Source organism: Pleurodeles waltl, chromosome 9 (genome assembly GCF_031143425.1).
Source record: "Pleurodeles waltl isolate 20211129_DDA chromosome 9, aPleWal1.hap1.20221129, whole genome shotgun sequence".
Lineage (NCBI taxonomy): Eukaryota > Metazoa > Chordata > Amphibia > Caudata > Salamandridae > Pleurodeles > Pleurodeles waltl.
Genome location: NC_090448.1, coordinates 876293753 through 876317193, shown reverse-complemented (window position 1 = coordinate 876317193; position 23441 = coordinate 876293753). Strand labels below are relative to the sequence as shown.

General features: G+C 44.4%; 1 long non-coding RNA gene across 1 annotated transcript in view; it reads right to left on the bottom strand.

Moving 5' to 3' along the window:
• Nucleotides 1-9120: 9120 nt before the first annotated feature.
• The window catches only part of LOC138258736 (uncharacterized), a 70917-nt gene continuing 56596 nt past the window's right edge, over nucleotides 9121-23441 (bottom strand). The window contains exon 5 of the long non-coding RNA XR_011198534.1: nucleotides 9121-10801. This is a non-coding gene — a long non-coding RNA (uncharacterized lncRNA). The remainder of the gene's footprint in view (nucleotides 10802-23441) is intronic.

The following is a 23441-nucleotide window of genomic DNA, read 5'->3' as shown; positions in this document are numbered from 1 at the left end:
GGTATATAATGTTAATATGAAGTTCATGTACAAATTTACTGTATTTCAGTGCTAACCCACCCTATTTGGTAGTGGATATAAATATCATTTTATGATGTTCAGTTTTTATGGTCTGAATTTTCTTTTTTCCTCGGAAATGACGAGAAGTAATTTTCGGACCGTTCTGTCACCGTTCAAGTTTCCAGACGAGTTGGACCCATCTATTTCATTCCAGTTCTTCTTTTTTCAGGATTGCGTTTGCAGGATTCATGTTTAAGACTATGATTTTTTCTGTTGCGAATATTGGACAAAGAAAGAGGAGTGGTTGGGTGTAAAGCAACACTTTATAGGCTTCCTCCTCTATGGTTATCACGTGACATATCAGTATTGGGATATGAGTTTTTTGTTTTCCATGGTTTTCATTGGCTGCTGTTAAAAATAAAGCATGGAAAGAGAAGCATAATCCTCGCCTCTATGTCCTTAATAGAATTGAAAAAGTCTTAACGCGAATGCTAGAATTTGTTTTATTCTGACTCAGTCCCGTTAGACTCATGGCAGCCTTGCAGAATAGTGTTGTAACTTTCCAGTTTTAGGTAAAGCATTCGATGAGCAGGAGGTAGAATTTCATACTCCGCCCAGTGTGGTCTATACGTGCTCAGGAGAGTCCAGACCTCATGGTTATGTTACTTCTTGCCTTCTTTCCTGAGACTACAGGAATACACACTTTTATTACATTATTGTATAATAGGTGTCCCAATACATCTTCATATCCACCCACCAAAGCTTTTCATTATAAAAAAATACAAATCACTTGGCTTTGAAATGTGTGCCAATGAATGCTCAGACTAACACATAGGATTCAATTTTGAATTGGTTATACATAAAGCCAATGCATTTTTTAAAACAGGAACTGATAACCACTGGAAAAAGCGTGACGACCGCAACTACATTTTAAGATATGTGCAGCTTTGGATCAGTGGGGCCTGGATTCGTAGAGTACAACATTTTTGTTCTGCAAAGCAGTGCTTAATTTGTGCTTGTCGTTTCCGGTGCTGAGCACCGGCACTTATTTTTGAGGGCTCCAGCATATTCTTCTGCCTCAAGCATTTGCTGCGCGCAAAAGATACGCATGGGAAAGACGGAGGAAGAGAAAAACTAAAAAGCGTCACAATGGGAGAAAGCAGAAAGCTGCAAGAGTGAGCCGGAGGGGTAGGGAGTGGTTTTAAATGGATTTGAGAGGCCCAAGATGGCTTCAGGATTACGCTGGCTCAGTATTCCGTGTTTGCACATTTAATTGCAGCAGCCGTGTGTTTAAGAGGAGGGTTTTGGGCACCGGCACGTTTTTATTTACAAATTAAGCACTGCTGCAAGAGATGTTGTTGTAGCAAAGGCCGATGTTAGGAAGGGTGAAGGGTGTATTTTGAGGGTGAAGATGTACCCGTCAGCTTGTTAGCAATAGCAGTGCTTAATTTGTTCAGGTGATATGCACCAGCCTTCCTTTCTGGGGACTTAAACAACAGGCTTTGACCCAGTGCTAGAGTAACAAAGACAGAATAGGCAGAAGGATGGAGGAAGACAAATATAGAAAAAAGAATGACTAAGGTAGAAAGCAGGATGAAAAAGAATCTGAAAGAGTAAGATAAAGAGGCATGAAGTGTAGGGTAGAGAGAGAAAGAAGTATAAGAAGAATCAAGACTACGCAGTCTTGGTTCTCAGCAAACACTGCAGCCAGCAGCAAAACTGGTGATGGGCTGCTAAGAAAAAAATGGACCCTCTTCACATCCTATTTTTTCAAGAAAGTAAGCACTGGTAGTTGGTTGGGTCCAGGAGTCACGTGTGGTAGTGTCAGTATTGGCAGTACAGAAACATACAAAGCTGCTCACACATACTCCATGTCTCCTTTTCAATTTCTCCCCCTTTTCTCTTGCTCTTTCTCTTTGTCTCTTTTATCCTCTCTCTTGCTCTATCTATTTTTTTGTCCCTCCCCAATTTTTCTCTCACAGACTCGTTTTGGCCCTTGGCTTCATACACAACAGCTAAAGACATTGGAAGCGATTGCATGGTGACAACTATTAAATTCTAAGACACGTGCATCTTTACAGCTGTGGTGTGTGGGTTCGTAGTAGACATCTTTTTTTTTTGTTCTGCAACATGTGTCGCTTGACTTTGCTGATGGTTTGGGAAATAGCAACTGTGCAGAAAAAAATACCGTACTTCTCATCATGAACTTATTTGGTGTGAACAACTACCTATGGTTCACAGGTACACATTTTCAACAGGACCAGCTCTGTCTTGAGTGCCCACATCAGCACCCAGATGCCAGGGCCAAGACGTATCAGCTGCAGCAGGGTTTTGTGCTCAATTAATTTCATGTTCTTGGTGTGGCCGTATAGTTGAGTCCCTGTAGTATCCTGCCGTCATTGCCCTAGCTGTATCAGTGTTGATGATAGACGCAAGGTATCTTCCCCCAAGCCCATGACTACACGTCTACTTTGCTAGACACAAGGCCGGCTGCCTCACATACGCACCCATCATGTGCTACGAGTCATTCTCCCTGCTTTCCCAACAGAGGCAGATCCGGCAAATCGCGCAAGATTCGTGGGCGCCATTGAGCCAGAGGACCACCCACCTTCACATGATGCTCTTGCGGTCACCCTCCTAGTCCTTGCTCATGCTGATGCTCCTCCCTTATCAGCTCGAGGTTCTCACACTTTTCTTCTCATCAGAGGTACTTCTGAGACACATTGCCCACGGCCATCTAACACATGAACAATATCTCCATAGGATAGGCTGAGTCCCCACACAGGTTTTGCCTAACTGCCTGGACATGTACCCGCAAAGGCTGATCCAGTGGATCCAGTCCCAATAAACTACTTCCACCACATTTTAAGAAAATACCTCAAAAAAAGAGTTTTAAAAAAAGGAGGCTCTTCTGCCAAAATTGTTAGCAATACATATAATTTTGCCTGTGCGTTGGCTCATTAGGGCCTTGCTTTTGGATAATTGAGAAGCCCAAGACAGTCTGCCATTAAATCTTGCAGGTAATCAAAGTTTGTGATTTTTTCTAAGTTCACTCCATAGATTCTGAACGTCATTTTTAGTTTTCTTGGTGGATTTAATATCATGAATGTAGTTTTATTGATGTTGAAGATCGTTTTTTTGTGGTACTATATTTTCCTTGCCATGGAGATCCGGTGCAATGATCTTTCAGTCTAGGACTGTTGTGTAGCCATTTTAGTTAATGCTCCATGTGCGTTATTTTAACATACTAGGCTTGCCGCTGTGCACTTTAACCTAGATATATTTTATTCGGCTTTGCTTTGTTATTATTACAATAGCCACTTTTACAGTCTTGTTTTATTTTCTCTCTATCTCACTGTTTTCGTCTAGGCCAGCACTCTGTTCTCAAACAAGACATCCTTGCTCACTCTGTGCTTCTTCCAAGGCTGCAGTAAGATAGGTTGCCGGTGAACGTGGTGTAGAGTTTTGTCTGACATTCATAGAAAACACACATCCATATGTAGGGACATTTTTGAGAACATCAGCTGTTTTATTATGAAAACACTTCTTTGTCCCTTACATGTTAGAGGGAGATTCCAGCCAGACAACCCCAACAGTATGCTGATAGCTGAATGCTTCACTACAGCTGCTTATGCAGACATCAGGCCTTTGCTCAGGTATGGGGAATGATATCTTCCCAGGGGAACCTGAAGGGCAGAATTAGAGCTTAACACGCTGTGCTCTATTACAGCCTAGGTAGGAATTAGTCTGTTCACTCTAGTGACAATATGGTAGCGTTATTTCTATGCTTTACTCTCCTTGTCACAATTTTAATCTTGTCATGCTGTATCGGCCTGGTTATTGCAGTCCATGCTTTGCTATCTAAGATGCAGTCACTCTATTAAAGCATTGTTGAAACCTATACTGCCTCTGTTTGTCATTATGTATGTGAGACTAATATAATTGAAAGAAATGGATGAGACCTGAGTGACCATGATTTCCCTGAGAAATCAATTATGTCATTCGCTCGGCCGCCCAATCATCCCGTTCTTGGTTGGAGATTAGGCACTGCTAGTTAGCCGGAGCAAAACCCGGATTGGAGCGACAGGTGTCACCTGTAGTGGGTCAGATTCAGTCCCCTGTACCGCAGGCGATTCTGCCACTCAAAATCCAGTAGTCTTATTAGAATAATGAGAGCCTACGTGACAGGACAAGATGACTGCATCGTCAGTGAAAAGTAGCAGAAGGAATTAGGTACTTCTATTTTAAAAACATTTTCTGGAACGTTGAGGTCCGAGTAAAGGAGTGGTTTTCCCATATCATTTATAAAGAGGTTATAAAACAGTAGTGCAAGCACACATCCCTATTGGACTCATTGATAAGTTTATCTACAGAGTACACTTGCTTCTCATGTTATAAAGAAACCAGACCTGCAACTCACATGGTGCTACCGTGTGTCACATGATTTCAGCTGTCTTCACACCTTCAACCGCGGAAGAGGCTAAATCACACCGTAGCAGGTATGAAGAACTAGAAACCACTGAAAAGTGTGGATTTCTAGCTCCTCTTTGAAGGCTGTAAACAGCCAATGTCTGTCAAGAGATGTGAAAACTGCACGCCAGCAACCTTCCTGTTTTTGTTTACTCAGATGAGGAGGAAGGAGGTCAATGATTGCAAGGCATGGGGGCAGACAGGCCTCAAAGGTAGTTCAGCATAAAGCCCCTCTCCCGTCACAGCCACACCCCCTTCTTATAGTTCAGGTTGGCAGATCTGTGAAACCTAGCTGTATTCCTCTGGTGTAAAATTCATACCGCTGACATTAATTTCACAGGAACTCCTGGTGCGCTCAAGGTGGTCCATAAAAGTGACCTATCCATAGAGTCAAATGCTGATTTTAGGTGAATGAAGACCATAAATAAGGGGGATTTCTTGCTCACTGTGAACTTGCTGCAAACAAAGTAGAGCCTCATGGCCTGATCGACTGCACACACTTCTTTCCGAAATATGGCTTCAATGTCGGACAGGAGCCCTTTTCTTCGGCCCTGTCTTGCAGCCATTTTTCCAGCAGCATCAAGCAAGTACTTAGCCTATAGCTGGCTGAGTCACTATGGCTTCTAGTTTTGTATATGGGAATTGTTTCAGGAGCATGGTATTGCCTGGTGAGTACAGATGGCATTAAATCCAATCGCTAGGTTGGGGACCTAAGTGGATAAGTTGTTTCTGAAGATATCGGATGGAAATACTACATAGTGCTATACACCTACCTCATCAAATTCTGGATTTTATACTCAAATTGCCACTGATTCTCCAGGTACACAGCACTGTTCTATGTACAGCACCATACATTTGAGATACTCCCACTAAAATTAAAAAAAATTGTATGAAGTGCTCCACATTGTATTAGTGATAGGTTCAAGCTATATCTCATAACTGATATAAATTAAAAACAAGCATTTACAATGAAATGTGTCTCGTGTTTGCTTGAGTTAGAGCTATTAGCCCTGTAAATTCCTAACTGGACTTTTCTTGCCACATGGTGTCATGTCATGGTGTTAATAAATATGCTTTGTATATATCAAGTGAATCCAGGAAACTGTCTATATAGGTAGTTTGGTTTGTGGCACAATATTCAAGAAGTTCGTTAAATAGGTTTGCCGGTATTTCACATCTAACATGGCGGCCACAATTACTGTGGAATGTAGTAAATGACACACTCTTAATATGTATATTTGGTAGATTGGATTATGGTGTTGATAAATACATTATGCAAAATATTAAGTGAAGCCAGGATTTTTTAATTATTTTTCTTTTGTTTGCTTGTGATATAGACTTACTCTTGAATGGATTTACTTTATAAGGTAGTTGTGAAGATTATAGTATTTAGTAAATTGAGACTTTCGGCATATGTGGGCGACGGATTTTATGAAAGCGTAGGTAATTCGAATGTGCAGTGATGGGTGAATCTAGCGAGTTTCGTTTGTCACACTAATTATAACTTATTGCACCCAGGGGTATTTGCTACATTCGAGCTCTTACTTATAGAGCTGGCCCTTTCCAATATGGCAGCTGTGAATTTTATAGTTTCTAGTTGGATAAAACTGTCGATACATGTGATCAGGAGAGTTACTCCTTTTCAACATGGTGGCTGTGAATTTTTTAGTCTTGAGTTTGGATAAAACTGACGATGGATTTTATGAAAGCGTAGGTAAGTGCAATGTGCAGTGATAGGTGAATTTAGCGAGTGTCAATTGTCATACTCATCACAACCTATAACACTGAGGGATATTTGCAACATTCGTGCTCTTATTTATAGAGTTACTCCTTTTCAATATGGCGGCTGTGAATTTTATAGTTTTGAGTTGGATAAAACTGCTGATACACATGATCGGGAACTCTCCATGATGGCACTTCCGCATATTTTGACTCGTAATACCAGGATACAAGAGGACAGGGTATTTAAATCGTGAGTCACGCGCACTGTTGGTTTTGCCTCATAGCGTGCGCATTGACACTGTTATGCTGCTGAAACTTTGGAGGATTTGCGAAATCATTTAAACTATGAAGGAATGAAAGGTGTTTACACACTATGAGAGGCTTGTTTTTGTACAGGTGTTTTCATGCATGCCGATACTGGTACATGGTCCAACCTGTTTAGGCATATGAGATATTTGAATGACAATTTTGATACACGTTACACAATGAATAATGGTGGTAATGAATAGATATTGGATATTGTAGGATTATTTATTTATTTTTTACTATATATGAGAGTAGATGAATTTATGGTTTCAGTTCTCTCTCTATATTTATATAAATAACATCTCTTAGATCAAAAGACAAAATTTGCACATTATATTTACGGTGGCAATTTTGTGAATAGCCTTTGGAAATTAAGATTTTTTTGATGTAAATAGATGATAAAGAATTCTCTTTCATTTGTAGTAGACTGATATGGTGGAGGCATGGACGATTTAAGAGCAACGATTAAAACAATTGAATTTGAGGCCAATTGTTTAGGTAGGTCTCATGAAATTGTTTCTACACTATGAGGTGTAAATTGGTGGGTTCTCGTATTATTATTATTATATAAGTACAAGGTTTGAATGATTGGTCTTAAGTTATGATGGACAAATGAATTGTGCCTTATTAAGGTTGTGGTAAATTGACATTTTTTAGTGTGGTGAATGTGGGGGTGTCTTTTATATATTTCTTAACTTTTAGGTATATATATATATCATATTTTTGTATTGAGGATTTTTCTGGGGCACCACTTTGATAATGTTTCAGTACTTTGTACTCTGTTTATGTTTGTGTATGTTTTTTACATGTATTACATTTATACTTGTCTATGTTTTTTATATGTAGTTTTTATATCTGAAATTCTATGTCTCAGTTATGATTAATATTGGTCCCTTGCTGTATCTTCTTCCCTCTTTTTTTCTTTTAAGGAATTTGTGATTTTATGTGTTTGTTAAAATACTGTGGTTTACTGTATGTTTGATGTAACAGTATATTTGGACACATTTTGTATTGTGATTTGTTTTATTGAATGTGTGTCACATATGTTATATTACAGCCCTGAAGAAGTCCTATGTGAGAGGGCGAAACGCGTTGGCTGTTGTTGTTGTGAGCACATGTATTATTATTGGATAAAGAAAGAGGAAAGCAAAAAGAATAAAAGAAGATTTACACAACTATAACCTAAATAAATAAATAAGTGTACATTTTATATTATTGGTTGTGGTGCACTACCTTTGTTCTAAATTGTATTTTTTCCTTTAGTTTTAAAGGAGTACACCCTGGCAGCATGTGTTGGTTTCAGTGCACACAAGAAGGACATATTTATTATATATTTTTTTCTCATTACTTATGAATTTTTTGGTCAGGTGCTCGTTTTGTAGCCCGCTGCTTTTCTTTTTGATGAACATTTGTAGTAGGAACGTTAATATCCTGTCCTATCGCACAGGAAATAGGCAATTGCTTTAATTATCCTTACGTAATTTCACCTGATAGACAGCCTTGCCTTAATCTACCTCTACGTCATTTGAACAAAATGTACTTTTAAGAGTTCTATGAGTGTCTGAATACTGAGCTCCCACCACATATTTTAAGAACAAAGCTGCTTTGTGAGAGGTCTCTGGATCGGCCCACTAGCACTGGCACTGTGGACAATGGGGCACGTTAGTGAAAAGGTACCCAATCAGAGCCATTTTTTACCCCTTAGAAAGATATCAGAATGTAGCTCTGATAGACAAAAGGAGGGGGCACCTCCCTCCCCTCACCCCCACCTCAGCGCCTTGAGACCCTCACTGGTGAGTAGTGCGCTTTACAAATTCCTGATTGATTCTATTTAATGGGTTTCAGTTCTATAGCAGTAACTGCTGTAGAGTAAGTGCAAAAATCTAATGTGTTAAATTCCACAATTTTTCCGTTTCAAAATGCACCTTAAAAATAAAACTCAGCATTCCATGCAAGCCGCTAATACCCATTAAATGGGCAGCCGATTAGTCACTGGAATCTGTAACTAGCATTAGAGGCTTTCAGCTGCCGGTCTCACAACAAACAGCTGACTACTGAGTCCCGGGAATGGGAGTGGTGACAAGCTGGCGCATTGATGAGAAGATAGAATTACCGACCTAGAAGCCAGTCAATGATTATATTTAATGCCCCACTTTATATAACATTTCCTGCAGCTCCGACCCTTAATTGGAGTAACAAGCGTCAAACTGAATGAACTCTGCAGTACAACCGCATCAGGGGGTACATGTGTTTTTATCTTTTCTTGCTTATGGTACTATACATTAATGATACCAAGAATGGTAGCTTCAGGGTAACATCCTCCCTCCCACTGGCAAGCCACAAATGACCCAACCATACCAATATCACCCAAACTTGCCAGTGCCACCACTCCCTCCTAAACTGCCACAAAAGGTGTGTTACGCCGAGTCAGCAACGGATAGCTTTAAAATGCGATATACATATTTAAGATTTAAATCGACAGGGTTTGTGTGAGTTAGATAGAAATATATACACAGAGATTCAAAATGTATACTGTAAGTTTATACTGAATACAAAGCTGCCCATCGTGAAAAAGCAGTAAAAACATAGCGGTTTTTATGACCCATCCATAGGCAGCTCTACATTATTTCAGAAAATGAAATTAAGTTTAATTACCGATTAAATCATGTGATATCGTTTGAAGATACTCAGAGAAGGATAGAGTTTAATGTCTGTCAGGAGAGTGTTCCAGATAGCAGATGCATTGCACAAATGAAGAGAAAATAATTTCCTGTAATTAACGCAGACATTTAGATGTTGAAAGATCCTCGAATAATTGCTTAAATCAACATGCTGTCCATTTCTGTGGCTTTCTAAATGATTCAATGATAAATTGATTTGTTGAGTGATCGGTTATCCAGACTGTGATTATTGCTGTTTTATTTTCTGTTTGTGTTGGCGTTGCTGTAGTGCAATAACGTCAAAAATAAGCCATGGCTTGATTTTCTTTTTTTGTTTAGAATCTCTGCTTGTGGGCTGAGGTTTCACATTCTGTAGAGACAGCAGGGCAATGAACAATGGACAGTTTTCAGAACTTTGAAGCAGCATGACAGAGCATATTCGCCTGACAAGCAACTAACACAACAAAACATAAATGGGACTATGCAGTGTAGTAACTTGCCCTACAACAGGCATTTTGCCATAAAACTCATTTCGTCTTTACTATCAAAACTACATTGAACTGTTTGAATCAATTAAACATAATAATCTTATAGAAGCCGCCCGCAATGTAGAGTTTGGTGGGCAGCCCACTATCTGACATTGTCGAGAAGAGATCATTACCTCTGCCATCCTGGAGGACTTCTGCTTGCCATATTTAAAGATCTTCACGGTGGTCCATGCTTTGATAACGCCCCGGCTGGACTATGCTAATGCACTTTACTGGTGCCTGCTGGAGTATCTTCTAAAAAGATTCTAGCTGGCGCAGAGTGCAGCTGCTTGGCTCCTGCTTAAGATCCCTAGGTACGTCTCTGTTCACACCCATCTCAAAGAGCTGCATTGGTTACCTGTCAAGGCGAGAGTGAAGTTAAGGATATGACATTCATCCACAGAGCTTTCTATGGACTGGGACATAATTATCTGTCTAAAGGACTTCCGCATTACCCCCCTTCCAGAGCTTTGCCCTCTGCGAAGGCATTACTGGCTGTCATGCCCAAGACTAAAAAGACAAGATGGGGCGATTCCTCCTCTGCCTTGGCCACCAGAGGGTGGACCTCTCTGCCCCTGCACCTCCGTGCCTTCAACGACTCTGGGTCTTTTAAACAGCACCTGGAAACATGGCTTTTTAATAGAGTGTTTGAATCTTCCCCCTGAACGTCCCAGACTTTCGTAGACCTGCAGCGCTGGGACACTCAAGTGACTAGGTGCGCATTCTACAAATGGCTTGATTTGATTTGAACATGAATATGTTTAAAAAACTGTTATTTTTACTGTTAGCACTTCTATAATGTACTGCTTCCACTTGCTTGGCCTCATAGCAGTCAAACTTTTCCGTTTTGTTGCATACTGGAGCCTTCACGTATGGTTGAAAAAATAACGACAGATAGTGTGGGTGTTCTCCTGACGCCCATTTGATCTGAAGCCAGTATCTACATTCCTGTAAACTCAGAGATCACACTGGAAGCCACAGTATCAACCTAGAAACCCAGGGAAGGGAGCAGGGGAGACAGGGAGAGAGAAAGACACCAGTCCCGTCATGGAGGACAAGAATGGCTTTGAAAGCCAGGAGTCTTGGGGTAGCATCCCTCCAGGATAGAGACAGCACCTGTATAGGAAGGATCAAACATAAAGTAAATACATGTAATAAGGGAATATCAAGAATTCATAGTGTAAAGATTTCAGCACATCAAGTTTTACTCCCTGACAATCCCAAGGAAAGCAGAAACCTACCTTGATTCTGGAGGAGAGTCTGTAATATAGCACACTGAGGGTGGGGAAAGGAATAAGTATGTAACACCCAAAGAAGTAACCCAAGAAGGACTGGTAAAGAAAAAAATTGAAAAAGTGGGCTGGGTACAACGTAATGTGACAAGCGCAAAGTAATGCAAACATGAAAAGTTGACGGCACACAGTGGTGGTAGCACAATTATCAGAGGTGGGATGTTGCCATTAATATTACACCAGTAAACTCATAGGGACTTTGACGAATAAAAGCATCATACAAAGAACAAGTGTAGCAAATGAACCACGTCCATTCAGCAAGAGAGCGGTATGGGTGTTGTATGTAGTGCATCTTAGATCACACTGTCACGATTATTAAAGCATGGTGTGGTGGCACGCTGTCATTAAAGACAGCACATTCTTCAATGAAAGGGCTCATAATTTTGCAGACATACAGTTTTACTGCAATCTATGTAACTTTACAGCACACAAACTATAATGTGTGGTAATCAGGTTTCATGAACATTTGTCATTTGCGCATCACCAAATAAAGGCCCTCTTTACAACCCTGGCGGTTGGTGATAAAGCGACGGTAATACCACCAACAGGCCGGCTGTAACACCGCCAACAGGCCAGCTGTAACAAAAATGGAATTATGACCACGGCGGAAACCGCTCAGACAGCCACTTTAACACACCTACAGCCAGGGCGGAATCAACAAGCCCACGGTGGTAACCATCAACAGCCAGGCGGAAGACAATGTACCGCCCACACTATTATGACCGGCCTATCTGCCACCTTTTCCGGGGTGGTACCAACGACACCAAAACCATGGCGAAAACACTGCACAGAGGAACTTAAACAGCACTGGTGCTTTTTCGACCCAAATGTTGCTGCATGTTTTTACATTAACATCCACAAATGGAACCTTGGAAACAACGAAATATCAAAAATTAGTTACCAATGATGCAACTACAACAAAGAAAAACATATCACAACAACCTTGTTCTGACAGCTATTACTTCCAAGTGCAACAGAGAATAAAATAAAAAAATCTTATAAACAAAGCCTAAGCAAGCAAATAGCCCGAAGACACACAGATGCTGGTCCTCAATATACTCACCACAGAAATCTCAGAACAGGAAACTGTCTATCCACCAAGGAAATTTTAAATTAAAGAATTGTAAAGGGAAAAGCACATGAACATTGCAACTGCAACTATCTCGCCAGGACAGACATCAAACAGTCTATTTGTACAGCATAGCCAGTGTACATAAATCCATATCCCACTCACCTCTCAATAAACATAAACTGTACTGTTCATCAGTGTCCTCACTCTCGCCTGTGAGCTCGCTATGTGTGCGGTCCTCTAGATGTTCCTTAATTCTATGAATCTTCCTGCTCCACTTCTCAAGGTCTTTCTCCACTTTCTCAACACGCCTCATGTGTTGTGTGTCCATACTGCCCACTCCACCAAATCTTTCATCCACACCTGCATCTCAGAGGCTTGTGGGGGAACCCAATATATTGCTATTCCGCACTTGACCAGTAGCGTTGTAGGACTCTTACCTTGGGATTAAGACTACATTGCGTTAGGGTGGCAGCATCACTGAGTGTGGGTAACTGAGTCAGTTCCACACCAACTGGAAGCGTTCTGACTTTGTCAGCTAGCTCGCAGCACCTCACCCAAACCTAGAAAGTAAAGGTAGTTTGTTGCAGCCTAGAAACATGACACTGACTCTTCAGGGAAGATCATGCCTTTTCTCTCATTTACACAAAAGATCAAACATGCCAGAACAAACGAAGAAATGCAAGATAGATTTCAATATATTTATTGAACTAATTGCATTCTATTATAAAAAAGCATGTGCTGTGATGATTAGGAAGATGATTATGGTTACCAGTAAAGATGATAAACAATACCACCATCCTTGTACGATTATGAAATCTAATGTTTCCTACCTAATATAACATCTACACCCTGAAAGAATAGTACTATTAGCCCCTCTGCCTATCCCAGTCTATGGAAGCATCCCCGATCACACAGCTTGCAAATGTTCAAGGGTCTGCCTGTTATCTGCTGACAATCCTCCCAGTGGGCTGTAGAGCCAATGCCATGATCAGCGAAGCTGTAAATGAAATGGTGTACTTCTGATGGCCAAGAGTTGAATGCCCTCCAAAGGCCTGTATGGTGTTTATGTAATAAAATAGAACAGTGTTCTAGGAACAGGTCTGATGTGCCAATATGTCTGTGGTTGAGTGGCAACCAGTGACAGAATATCATGTACCGAACATGACATCCTTGAACAGGGCACAGAGCGAAATGCGTGCAGAGGTGCTGATAAAATGTACAACACAGGAAACTATGCCTTGCCAGAAAAGGAAGCTGAATAAAATATAAAAACAAGCTGAAAAGCTGGCTGTGCTAAAAAATATTAATAGGATTAAAATTAATAAAGCATGTGTGTGTATTTAAAGTCCCAGGCCACGGGCCCAAGAGCTAAAATAAAGATGTCCAGCCTAGGTACTGAGGGGAACCCGCAACAGTAGCAGTCCTAGCGCAACCATGTACTTTCCCATTTTTATATTTTTCCAGTCTTTAAGGATGCCCAGGAAGCACATCTGTACTGTACTCTCCACCCTTATCAACATAATGCGAGTTAGTTCCCACCCCCATAACAGTCTCCCAAAAATCACATCAGGTGGGCTTAACCATGTTATATAAAGGAAATGCGCTGCATGCAGTTCGCACCTCGTACACATCACCACCCTGAAGGTGTCTAACCGGGTCAGTTTGCTGGGCACCAGACAGGTTCTGTTATGTAGTGAAAGTGAAAGTGAGTAAGCTTAAATGTAGCGTTAGGTGACACAGTCTTCACTGCCTCATATGCCTTCTTTACAGTCCTGCTCTGTCAGCACATCCAGGCAAACCGCTTTCCATTTTTCCCTAGGCCTCCCCATCGTACCTCCCTTGCCCTCCTGCAGGGCCCTGTGTGTGTGATCAGGTGCCAGCATCCCGTCCAATCTGATATACGAACCACATTAAGCATTCTTGGCTTGTACGGAATGTGCGACAGATCTGATGAACCACATGGGCCAGCCTTGCATATTGCAGAAACGGTCCTGGCAAACTGCTCCTGTGCCTGTTCAAAGGTGATAAGTCTACTGTTATAATAGAGGTCCCCTAAATTCTCACAGCCCCCTCTCGCTACCGGACATAGGATATCACTCTTTGCAAGGTAGAAAAAGGACGCAAATACCATATCGGCAAGAAATCAGGAAAGGGTGCCCATCATATGGTTTTACACACCACTTTATGCCATGTTGCTGTCAATGTCGCACCAGGTAAGGGAAGTCTTGAGCAACACTCTTGCTCATCAGGAAAAGTTCCTGTAGGAAGTGCGAGCTACAGTTGCAAGCCAAGAGCGTTCGCGCCCAGTTGGATCCCTCCTTGTACCAACTAACTGTATGTTGCAGCTGCGTCGCAGTATAGTATAGGAACAAGTCTGGTAGCCCAAGTCTCTCCCTGCCCTAAGGGAAACTTTAGGATTTTCACCTTCATTTGGCTTCCCCACACCACCAAACCAGCCGGCCAAGCAACTAATCGAGACGCCAAAAAGCTACCATTGGGATGGGGCACATTGCATTTTGCATGGTGTACAAGCACTTGGGAAGAAACACCATTTTCACTTTCACCACTTGACAAATAAGTGATAACTGCAGCTTAATCCAGAAATTCAACGATCGCTCAAGCTCCCTCAGGACTGCTCCTACATTTAGATCAAAGTGGGCTGCTGTCATATGTGTAATCGTTATACAGAGTTATCAGAGCCATTCTGATTCCCATCTCAGTTCTAGATCTTGTAGAGCAGTCCAGTTCCTCTGCTCTGTCCACTCCAGGGGAAACAAATGACTTTTCATCTTGTTCGTATGCAACCCAGACACCCATGCAAAATCATACAGCTCCTTTATTAACAAAGCCATCGCCTCCGCCGGGTCCCCCAAATACACCAGGACATTGTCAGCATAAAGGTAGACCACATGCTTCTTACCATCTATGTCAATACCCCAGTGCCGAAGCTTTTCCCGCAACCTGTTCGCAAACCTTTCCACTGGCAGCACGAATAAAACCGGGAGCAGTGGACACCCCTGCCTGGTCCGCTTACCCAGAGTCCACGCATCTAATACCATGCCTCCTAGGCGGCCCCCTAGCCACTGGAGCCATATATATCAGCTGCACCCATTTAATTTAATTTGGGCCAAACCCCATGTGCCTGAGGACCTCTCATAAGTATTGCCATCCACCATGTCAAATGCCCTTTTGAGGGCACCGCAGCAGGACTGTGGGAGTCTGCCAAAGGGTGCTTCACATGACTGGGTCGCCTGAAATTATACATTGTACTCCGTCCTGGTATAAACCCAGTCTGATCGATGTGTATAAGAGTACCTACCTCTCTGTGCAGTCGCTTTTCCAGCACCTTACAGAGCAGTTTAATATCCGTATTCAACGTAGACAATGGCATGCAGGAGGACAAATCAGCAGGGTCTTGCCCTGCCTCCGGGATCAGCACCATCACTACCTCCCACACACTGTGGGATAGTACAGCCCGTCTCCTGTACCTCGAGGAAAACTTCCATCAGCCTCTCAAGGAGTTTGTCCACCATCAGATGGTACACTCCCACTGGGAATCCATCTGACCCTGAGGTTTTCCCCCGTGGTTGGGTCTCAAGCATATCCCGCTGTTTAGGCAACACCAGTAGCTCCTCTGATTGTTGTCAGTGGGCCTCTGTCAGGCCTTGCAAACGAGACTCTGTAAGATATTCTTCCAGCGCCTCCTCTAGCACTGCAGGAGCCCTCACAAGCCGAGCTTAAAGGTAGTGTGCACAATCCCTATTTTTTCTGTTGTGGACTATAAAGCCTTCCCCTATATCCCCTCATGAACTAAGGCAGTGGTTCCCAAACTTTTTTGATCCCCGGCTCCTTTGACCTATTGGCTGTGTTGGCCACGGCTCCCCGTTATGTTACTTTTTTTGGCGGGTGGGGGAACGTAATCCCAGCCTGTACCTGTACCTGCACTATTTACCGTTTGTCTTCTTTATTCTCTCCTTCACGTTGCTGAAAACCATTTATTGGAAACTATTTTTGTTATAGGGATATTATTAATGGTACTTTGGCGCCCTCCGCTGGTCAGAATAATTAATGCAGGGTGTTTTTTTCCAATACCACGAGGAAAAGCTACCATTTCAAAGCACCTCCGAGTGGTTTCCAGACTGTGTGCGGCGCCCCTGGCTAGTTTTGACGGCGCACCACGGAGCCGCGGCGCACAGTTTGGGAACCACTGAACTAAGGATATGTGTCTGCGGATGCTCCAGCAGAAGCAGGCATGCCAGCATCATCCTTGTTTTGTCTCCTTTGCGGAATAACTGTTGCCAATATCCTGTATAGGCATATTTTTCCAATTTACTCCAAACCTCTCCCACCCGTTGCTTAAAGTCTGTTAACTATTCTCTCTGCTGCCTCCAGATGAGATTTGGTATCCAGGTCCGCCTGCTCTCCCTAAAGGCTTTGCAGCTCCCATTCTAACTCCTGCTGCACCCAAAACACATTTGCTATCCATTCTCTGTGCAGTGTCACTTTATAGGACTCCCGTTCCACAGTCCTGCTTGCAGTAGTTCTCCGATTATCTGGAAAAATGGGAGGTGAAGTCCCGGATATGAGCTGCAAATGCCCCATTCATCATAATCTCAGCCTGCAAAGACCTCAGTGGGATCTTCGGCTCAGACTTCCTAGGTAGGATCTAGTCGTGGCTTGCTGTGCTAACAAGGGGTGGGTGCAACACAAGGGGGGGGTGGTACATTTAAGAAATAAAAAAACACTTACCTAATCCACCGACCTGCGCCGTGCCACTCCCATTTCCATCATCGCTGCAGACACAGGCTCCCAGCCTGACCTGCGACTAATACTGACGCTGCTCAGAACAGCATCAGGATTGGCTCGGAGTGCCCGGCCAGACTGGGAGCCTCTGCAAGCTCTCTCCAGCCCAGCAGATGTAATGCTTGGCTGGAGAAAGCCTACTGCACATGTGTGTTTGGCCGGCCCGAGACTGCCGGCCAAACACACATGCGCTTTGAGGGCATGTGCTGCACACTGCCCCTCACTGCTCGTCACCCCTATGCCACCGCCCCTTTCACAATTAAAGAATAATAAACATAGTTTATTATCCTTTCGTTCTGAAAGGTTTGCAGCTTCTGCTGCTGGTGGGGGGCGAAGCTCCTCTGCCCTAACGAAGAGGCCGCTCTTGGTAGGATCATGATCAGCAGTAGGGAATGATCTAATAGATAACTGTTTAAGTATGTCAAGTGTTGATTCATTTCCACATCTTCCTTCCACCCCACCACAAAGTCGAACCAAGTGGTTCCCGACCTGTGATCCGGGGACCCGTGGGTGTCCGCAAAGCCTACTCAGGGTGTCTGTGGCTGCTTAGAAAATTCAATAATAACAGATTAATAAAGTGTATAAGTTAAGTGGCTAAATGTACAATGCACTGTAAATGTCAAGGGATTTGAAATTGGAGGCTAAAAATTTAATTAGTATCCACAGATTTATTTGTGGGCACAGTGGAGGTGCATCCAAAGAATATAGCATGGACAATGTGTGGCTTCAATAGAACTTAGAAAAGCCTTCTTAAGAAAATTGTATTTTTTTAAATTTATATTTCTTTGCAAAATAAATAAAATGTGTTGTCATTTGTGTATTTGTTTGATGAATTCTTGGTTCTGTAGTTTATTTGTATTGTTTTGCAGTTCAAAAAATCATCAACGGTGTTCAGGCCAGGGTCCCTGCATTCCAATAATGACTCAGTGGTAGAAGAGGGACAGGGGATGCCAGATTTCAATAATAATTAATTGGGGGTCCCTGGGTTCCAGTAATGATAAAGTGGGGGTCCACAGATGTGAAAAGGTTGGCAATAACTGGTCTAACCTGCTTTGCTTCCCATGTGCCCCGCGAGTAATATGAATAAATCCTGTCCCCTGGATGGAGGGAGTAGACAAAAGGTCCTTTCCTCAAACACACTCCTGTTGAACAAACACATCTCCCCAACTGACGGCTCACGCACCTGTATTAAAAGCACCCTGCTACACAGGAGAGCCCCATACTATCCACCCCCCAGGACACTAACTACAGAATTCTCTCAATGGAACTTAATTCTTTTTAAACAAAATGATATTTCATGAAACTGAGAATGCAGGCAGTACCCAAACTGTCAGAGGTCCATCCAAGGCCGGAGTTCCCCAGCAGGTCAGGCCTGCAGGCTTGCCCCAAGGGGCAATTCATTATCGGAAGTCAGCTCTCTCTTTCGGGTAATGTCCAGGGGCCTAGACTGTCACTCATAGTGGAGCCGGCCCTAGTTGTCTATCGCAAATAGTCCCCATCTGTTGCAGTACATACCATGGCATCCGGACCATAAAACCTAAGGGTACGATATGACCTGTCCTGGTGAGCCTAAGCATCAAAGACCAACCCACTCTGCCCCAAAGCCATTACTACAGACCCTTCAGGGGAGCCATCGTCCAAGCTGAGACCACCTCATCACTCTGGGAGGCGGCTGACTTCAGAAGCAGCACCTCAGATTCGCCCTGATCATTGTTCCATCCCTCCCTGATCATGATCCGATGGGGGCTAGTGAAAGGAGCTCTGCTGGCATCTGCCAGTCTTCTCCTCCTCTGCTTGCAGACCAAACTCCAGACGCACCTGGCCCATCAGCCTCCGTCTCCCCCCCCCCCATGCCAGAGTCCAGCCAGGAGCATATCTCATCTGGTCTGGTAAATAAAGGGACTCTGCCCTTGCCGTAGACCCTTGAGGCACACAGCTAACAGCAGCATATATTGTAGCCACACAAAGTCTCTGCTTCACAAACATAAAGGATTCTCTTTGGGCTTGCACTCTGAGTACATTCAGGGTAAACACTGATGTTCTGATTCTCAAACTACTTCTTTGTGGTATGTTGCGCTGTCTTGAGGATCTTGTCTCAGTCCATGTTGTTTAAGACATGTGCTATCAAGGCTCTTGTCAGGGCCCTTTTGGGCCCTCTCCATTGCAAACACGACCGACCGACCCACCTGGCAAAGCTCTTGTCGTATCCAGTCCTCCAGGAATGCCTCTCCATCTGCTCCTTCTGCCTGCTTTGGGAACCCCAGGAAGCCAACGTTATTCCTCCTGGCTTGATTCTATGAGTCCTTTGTGCTATCCTCCACCTGTCCTTTCTGAGTTTTTATCTCTTCCTGCAACTCCTTGGTCATGCCCTCTACTGTTTGCACTCTCTCCACCACCTTCCGCAGATATGCCCGCAGAAGGTTAACATCAAGGGAGAGCATCTCTATCTTCCCCTCCAGAGCTGCACAAGTCACTTGTATGGCTTGGAGCAGTTCCATTTTAGAGGGCTCCTCCTGGACTGCATCCCACTCCCGCTCCTTCTGCAACTCTGTTTGGGGTGTGGTCTCTGCAGGAGGGCCTGAGACATAGTGTACTGCACAGTTGTGTTCCTCTGGGGCCGTTTGGGGTCCTTGTCCTTCCCCATGCCGGCAAACAGAGTCTGCAGCTGCCCAGAGAAAGTCGTACAATCCAGGTCCAAACCTGTGGGGGCCTGTCACCGTGCAGCTCACCACTGCACTCTCAGGGACCAATGGCAGTTCAATTTCTCAGGTTGCATTCCTCCATTGAGGCGTAGAGGACCAAAGGCACCCCGTAACGAGCAGGGGTCTCCAGCACCCAAAAAAAGACTTTCATATGTCCAGTGTGGGCACTCAGGGGGCAGGACCAGCAGGTGCAGCTCCTCCTTTGCCAGACAGTTTAAACAATTGGTGTTGGGGCCCCCTGTGGTCCGCTGAGGCCTTAGCTTAGGAGTCCATGCACTTCCAATCTCCAAAAATGCCTCTATCCTCCCTTCTATGGGCCAGTGGTCAGGGCCCTCCACCACTGGGATACAGAGGGTACATTCCTCCTCTTGTTCATCCTGGCCACCCAGGGAGGTCCCCAAGGCCTCGCCCATCACCAGCCCACTTCAGTAGGCAGCTTCTCACTCCTTAACTCCAGCTGCAGACCGAGCACTCCCATAATGCATTGTTGCCATCCATTGATATGGGCATATGATATTCCCTACCCTACAACGCTCACTGGAGGCCCACGCACACCTCAGGAAGACCATTCCAGGCTTCCAGGGTACAAGTCCTCTGCCAATCAGCCGTCGCAGAGCTGCAGAGGCTGGTGGGGCATTTACCACCACCACTCTCTCTCAAAGGCAGTCAGCAGATGGAAATGATGGACAATTTAGCCTTGAGGCCACTCCATTCTTAGCAACACTTCCAGGGCAGCGCACTAGCTTCTGGGTAGTCCCAATGCGGGCAGGCAGCCTGCCGATCCTCCTTGGATGCTGCACATAAAATGGTTGCCAGGAGACTCAGCCCTCAGGCCTCGCAACATCCAGTGCAGCCCGCAGAGAAGCTGCAGAGCCTCGCAGCTGCCACATAAGACAGTATACCACTTGCCCCATCATAGGGCAGTCTAGACAGCTTGTAGGGCCGCTCTCGCCCGCAGGATGCTTTAGGATTTAGCATGCGGCTGGTGGAGCTACAGCACTCTATGTCCAGTCGGCCATCTTGCTGGGCCACGCCCCATCTCTGGAACATCATTGGTTTCACTTCCCACCAATCTTCACTTGGTTTAAGAATGTCCAGAATACCACCCTGATCAAGAAAGCCCTTTGCTCTAATCATCCTTACGAGGATAGCTTCCTCTGCCCATTTACTAAGGTTCTGATCCCTTCAATAGTGACAGGAGCACATCACCTCCTATCTTAACGATAACACCAACTGGATAGCCATTTGGCAGAAGAAACCTACTCACCACTCAGCAGCTAACCTTCTCCATACTGGCAGGACACCCTTTTAGTTTTTCAATCTCTGGCATTGACTGTTGTAGACTACTGATCTCAGGAATGATATTCCAATTGATACAATAGAAGCAAATTTGTTATTGCCACTCCCAGACTGCACTAGAATTTCGGGACTGAACAAATAATGCTCTGCCAACATGGGACAGAATGGCAATCCTGCTACTGTGGAGTATTCCATTGGCAGACGCAGGTTGCAAAGTGACATCATTATGATGTGTTGATACTACACGAATACAATTCTGACTAGATGTTTTCAAAAATAAATTTGAACGCAAAACAAGAGCAAATCACATCTGAATTCACAAAGAATCGGCTTCATGTGATGCACTGAAACACTGATCATAGGAAAAGCCATTATTTTGAGCACTTCTTGCACTTCCACGTTGTAGGAAGTTAGCTCTGTATATACTATCTCAAAGTGAGAGATAGTGTGCATAGTCCAAGGGTTCCCCTTACAGGTTGATAGTGGTAATAATAGATGATACAAATGCTCTATTTGTGGTAGTGTGGTCGAGCAGTAGGCTTATCAGAGGGTAGTGTTAAATATTTGTTGTACACACACAGGCAATAAATGAGAACACACACTCAAAGACTTATCTCCAGGCCAATAGGTTTTTATATAGAAAAATATTATTTTCTTAATTTACTGTAAAACCACAAGATTCAGAATTCAAGTAGATACATAAATTGTAAGGTACTTGGCATAGGTAAGTATGGAACGTTGAAATAAAACAGTAAGGTACACAGTTTTGGCAAAAATGGCAATAAGCTATTTCAAAAGTGGACAAAAATCAACAGTTCCTAGGGGAGATAAGTACAAGTTAGTTTATCAGGTAAGTAAAGCACTTACAAGTGCAGTCTCTGGGGCATAGGCAGCCCACCGTTGGGGGTTCAAGTCAACCCCAAACATCCAGCACCAGCAACACAGGGCCAGTCAGGTGCAGAGGTCAAAGTAGGGCCCAAATAACATAGGCGCCTACGGAGACTAGGGGTGCTCCGGTTCCAGTCTGCTAGCAGGTAAGTACCTGCATCATCGGGGAGCAGACCAGGGGGTTTTGTGGAGCACTGGGGGGGTCACAAACAAGCACACAAAATACACCCTCAACGGCACAGTGGCGGCCTGGTGCAGTGTGCAAAGTAGGTCTCGGGTTTTGCGTTGAAAGCAATGGAGGGACCCAGGGGTCACTCCAGCGATGCAGGGGGGGCTTCCTGGGCCAGCCACCGACTGGGTAACGATGAGGGCTGCCTGCTGGTTACTCCTGCACCGGTAGTTGGTTTTTCTCTGGCCTGGGGGCTGCGGGTGCAGTGCTTCTTCCAGGCGTCGGGTTCTTTGTTTCCTGGGCAGTCGCGGTCAGGGGGAGCCTCTGGATTCTCTCTGCAGACGTCGCCGTGGGGGTGCAGGGACGTCGTCTCAGGGTGTTCACGTCGTGGGAGTCTCCTGAGGGGTCCTCGCTGCAGTGTTGGTTTCTCTGGACACAAGCCGGGGGTATCGGGTGCAGAGTGATGGGGAATCACGATTCTGGAGTGAGGCTGGAGTCTCTTTAAAGATAGTTTCTTCTTTGTAGATTAAACAGAGCCACTGTCCACTGGAGTTTCTTGGTCCTTTGGGTTGCAGGGCAGTCCCCTGAGTTGGCAGAGGTCGCTGGTCCCACTGGATGCATCACTGTTGCAGGTTCTTTGAGTCTGGAGTCAGGCCGGTAGGGCTGGTGCCAAGTCAGTTGTCTCCGTCGTCTCTGCGGGGCTTTCAGGTCAGCAGTCCTCCTTCTTGTTCAAGTCGTCAGGAAATCTGTTTTCCTGGGTTCAAGGTCACCCCTAAATACTACATTTAGGGGGGTGTTTAGGGCTAGCGGGCAGTAGCCAATGGCTACTGTCCCTGAGGGTGGCTACACCCTCCTTGTTCCTCCTCCCTTTGGGGAGGGGGGCATATCCAAAGCAAGATGGAGGATTTTCTAAGGAAGGGGTCACTTCAGCTCAGGACATCTTAGGGGCTGTCCTGGCTTGAGGGTGACTCCTCCTTGTTTTTTTCATTATTACCCGGACTTGCTGCCAAAAGTGGGGGTTGTGTCCGGGGTGCGGGCATTTCCACTAGCTGGAGTGCCCTGGGGCATTGTAACACGAAACCAGAGCCTTTGAGGCTCACTGCTAGGTGTTACACTTCCTGCAGGGGGAGGTCTGAAGCACCTCCACCCAGTGCAGGCTTTGTTTCTGGCCTCAGAGAGCACAAAGGCTCTCACCTCAGGAGGTCAGAAACGCATTCCTCAGTGGCAGGCCTGCACAGACCAGTCAGTCCTGCACTGAAGGATTGGGTATAATACAGGGGGCATCTCTAAGATGCCCTCTGTCTGCATTTTGTAATAAATCCAGCACTGGCATCAGTGTGGGTTTATTATTCTGAGTAGTTTGATACCAAACTTCCCAGAATTCAGTGTAGCAATTATGGAGCTGTGGAGTTCGTTTTGACAAACTCCCAGACCATATACTTAATGTGGCCACACTGTACTTACAATGTCTAATAATATACTTAGACACTTTAGGGGCATATTGTTCATGCAGCTATGCCCTCACCTGTGG